This window comes from Ursus maritimus (genome assembly GCF_017311325.1).
Source record: "Ursus maritimus isolate PB19 chromosome X unlocalized genomic scaffold, ASM1731132v1 scaffold_X1, whole genome shotgun sequence".
Lineage (NCBI taxonomy): Eukaryota > Metazoa > Chordata > Mammalia > Carnivora > Ursidae > Ursus > Ursus maritimus.
In genome coordinates, this window is record NW_024423319.1 from 89126851 (window position 1) to 89130791 (window position 3941).

Below are 3941 nucleotides of genomic sequence, written 5' to 3' on the forward strand. Positions count from 1 at the left end.
TTATTTATTTGACAGAGAGAGAGACAGCCAGCGAGAGAGGGAACACAAGCAGGGGGAGCGGGAGAGGAAGAAGCAGGCTCCCAGCAGAGGAGCGCGATGTGGGGCTCAATCCCAGAACCCTGGGATCATGCCCTGAGCAAAGGGCAGATGCTTAACGACTGAGCCACCCAGGCGGCCCCCATGTAGGTTTTCTTAATCAGGCATTCGTGGGGTCTTTGGCTAATTAGAAATCACACTGTTCAAATCAGAACCTCTTGTAGCTTTTAGAAATCTCTTAGTGGTGAGCAACCTTTATCTTCCCCCACAACAGCCAGTTTCGGGGGGAAAATGATGCTTGTGGGTTGCATTTATTTTCATTCCTAATGAAAACAGCTTTGAGTCCCGTGGGGGAAAATGTATTTTCTTCCAGGGTAGAATGCGTGGGTAATCAAGGAGATTTATGCCAATGAGAGACTGGTGCTGCTTTCCAGTTACTAAAATGTTAATATCTGGCACAGTTGAGAAGTAGTTACCTAGACACAGCTTTCTAATTTCTTACCCTAAAATTCACTGATAGGTTGAGGGCATAGGTAAATAGAAGGGCACAAAACCATTTATTACCAGCAGGAGGCTTCATTTCACCCCATTTGATCCATCTGCCTTGTTTTGATCCCGTACAGGAAACCAGCCTCTGAAGGCTTCTGCTTGTCCTTAGTACATTGCAAACTGCACCTTTCAGTCAGAACGCAGGTGCTTTCTCGGGTGGGGTTAACAGCCCGTGCTCAAAACGGCTGCTGTCCACGAGGAGCTTGGGCTAAGAGGTCCTTAAGGAAGCCCACAGTGAACCTCCTGGAATCGCTGTTTATGAAGGCTTTAAAAAAATTACAAAAATGAGTGCTTCTGTGTTACCAGGCAGATTTTACATACAGATAGATCATAAGTCAAATTATTGTGTGGTTGAGACACTTGTTTTTAGGGAATCATTTAAGTCAGCCGGAGCTGACCACAACTATGACAAAGAATTTGATTCTGGGACGCCTGGGGGGCTCAGTTGGTGAAGCGTCTGCCTTGGGTTCAGGTCATGATCCCAGGGTCCTGGGATCCAGCCAAGCCCCCCACCCCCACGCACACGCGGGGTGGGGGGCCCTGCTCGGTGGGGAGTCTGCTGCTCCCTCTGTGGGTGCATGTTCTCTCTCGTGCACGCGCACTCTCTAATAAAGAAAATCTTTTTAAAAAGGCTTAAAAAGGAATTTGATCCGATTGCTGCTGAGCCTTGGAGTCCAACTGCGTGGGTTCGATTCCGGGAGGGAGCATTGTTAACTAATTTAGTTACCGCGGTGTTGTGGCTCCTGGCGCGGAGGGACTTCCCAGCGGGGCCAGTGGAGTGTGACGGAGTTAGCAAGACGTCAAAGCTGGGGACTGTTATTCATGAGCCAGCGGAGGAGGGACAGACGCAGGGTACAAAAAACTTGGAGAAATCACACGATGGCACGCTTCCACATTCGTTTCCTTATGCCTGCTGTTTCAGGCAAGAGCCTGCTTTGCCAGAGGAGGACTAAACAGAACCGTCTGCCAGGCCGCAATTCTCAAATGGGTTTTCATTGTTAAAAAATGATTTAAAAAAGCCTCGGGGAGGAAAAGGGGTGGGGGGCGCCTGGCAGGCTCAGGTGGTAGAGCGTGGGACTCTTGATCAGGGGGTGGTGAGTTCAAGCCCCACCTTGGGAGTGGAGCCTACTTAAATACATACATACATACATACATACATACATAAAGTATAAATAAATAAATAACCCAAAAAAGTCCTAAACGTGGGACCTTCCCTGGGAGTGGCAGCTTGCTGCCCTCGACATTTAGTAGAGGCCCCGAAAGCCCTAGAAACTGCACTTCTCGTATTTAAAGCAGTCTCATTAGATTCTGTACTTTGGTAGTAAATTAAGAAAGCAGAAGGGGGAAAAAAAAAGATCACCTATTGGGGGAAAAAATCCAACACTTACAAAGAGTTTATTCTATGAATAACTTTCAATCTTTGCCAGCCCATTTTTTTCTGGTGAACTCTGTCCGACACCCCCCACCGTGCAAACCGGAAAGCCCAGCCTCGGTTTTCTCCGAAAGAGAGAGGAACCGGGTTGTGGACAAAAACGTCTTTAACATCCTCTCTCCCCCGCACGGGCAGCAGTTGTCCTGGGGGGAGGGGGTGGAACTGATTACAAAATAGTCCCCACGCAGCTGGGACACACCGACGGTCTCTTTGGAGACAGGACCGTCTACGTGGGTCCCCGGGCCGCGCGGGCCCCTTTCCCGGCTGCCTGCTGGCCGAGGCCATGGACCCGCCGCCGGGAGAGCCCGCGCCCCCCGCGCGCCCCGCGCCTCCCGCGCGCGCCGCCCCTGCGCCGGCTCGTGTGACCCCTGGCGCAAGACAAAGGAGACAAGTTTTTGTGCTGCCCTCTGCCTGCTGAGAAACCCCCGGAAAGGCTTTTAGCTTTCGGAGCAGGGATTTCGGCCCAGGACGAGGACAGTCCGCCTTCCTCATCGGGTGATGAGGGTGACAGCTGTCCGAGATAATCCAGTCTTTCCGCGTCGTCCTGTTGGATTGCAAAGACGCGATGCATGCAGTACTAGCTCGCCAGAGCCCCGACAAATCCGCAGGGAAAAATCCCCACTGGCGTTTTCCAAAGCACACAAAGCCCCGAGCCAACCGCCATTGGTCATCCACGGAAGTCCTCTCCCGAGCACCGCCAGGAACCACTGGGTGAACTAGCTGGGCAGAGGTTCCAGAACATTCTTCCTGCTAATTTCAGCAGCAAAGCCACATTGAGACGTGCAAACACGACCCCAAAGTTGTGACGCCCCCACATGGTCTTTGCTTTCCTTCAAAGAGAAGAGGCCAGCAGTACCAGAGCATACAGCATTTGTTGCTCTGAAGCAAGTCGCACGGTCCCAAAACATCCTGGATAAAAATAAATTAAGTCGTGTTTCTTTCTGAGTTGGAAATTGCTTCTGGCTGCTCAGCCAACCATGCTTTTTGCTAAACTCAGGGCTTTGTTTTTGCTTCTTACTGAAGCAGGTTTATAAACACCAGAGGCAAAACGCACCAACTCGAACAGATGGCCGCAAGCGCTCCCTCAGTTGTTGTTTGTTCCGGGAACATTGCGGTGGGGCTGCTGGTTGCAGACTGAAAGCCAGAGGAGCGGTCTGCGGCGGGATCAGAGCCCTAGTTGCAGAGCTGGGGCTCAGTACTTCTCTTTTCGGAAAGGAAAATTTGACAGAAACCAGCCTCCTCTTGCTCGTGGGACTCTAATCCCAGGGGAGAAAAACCAGATGACTAGGGATCTTGTTTTCAGGAAGGGTGGAAGGCAGTCCTGTCTCACTGATGAGGTGGTGGGGTTTCGGTGCGGTTCAGTGGGGAGGAGTCCGGAGCCGACGACCAAGAAAGAATTCTTGAGACTCGTTGGTGCAAAATTGGTGGTTTATTAAAGCCCGGGGACAGGACCCGCGGGCAGAAAGAGCCGCCCCCTGGGTTGTGAGGGGTGGCTGATTATATACTATGGGGTTGGGGGAGGTAAGGAGAAAGGGAGGTTTCAAGAGAGTACTTTCATATGTTAAAGACGACTCCCAGGACACCGGAGGCCTTGCCATTGTCAAGTTAAGGTGGTTTTTCCATCTGGCAAGGCGTTCACATTAAGATGGTTGGGAGCTTCCTGGAGGAACGTTACACTCTGCCCGCTTCAAGTATCTCTCAACGGGCTGTAGGTTATAGGGACATTGAACTGTATCTACATTCCCTTCTGGAAGCTAGGTTATTGATAGAAACGCTTTGTTCTTGTAGATCCCTAAGACGTAGTACACCGAGGGAGACTCAAGTCTTGCAGGATTGTGGTCTCTATAAGTCGTCTTTCCTTTCCTTAGCTTTAGGGCAGCCAGGAGGGCATGAGGCATGTCGCATAGATCCCATGGGGGGGGGG

General features: G+C 51.3%; 1 long non-coding RNA gene across 1 annotated transcript in view; it reads left to right on the forward strand.

The window, feature by feature from the left end:
• LOC121103324 overlaps nucleotides 1–3941 on the forward strand; it is a 24200-nt gene that overhangs the window by 8044 nt on the left and 12215 nt on the right. The window lies entirely within an intron of this gene.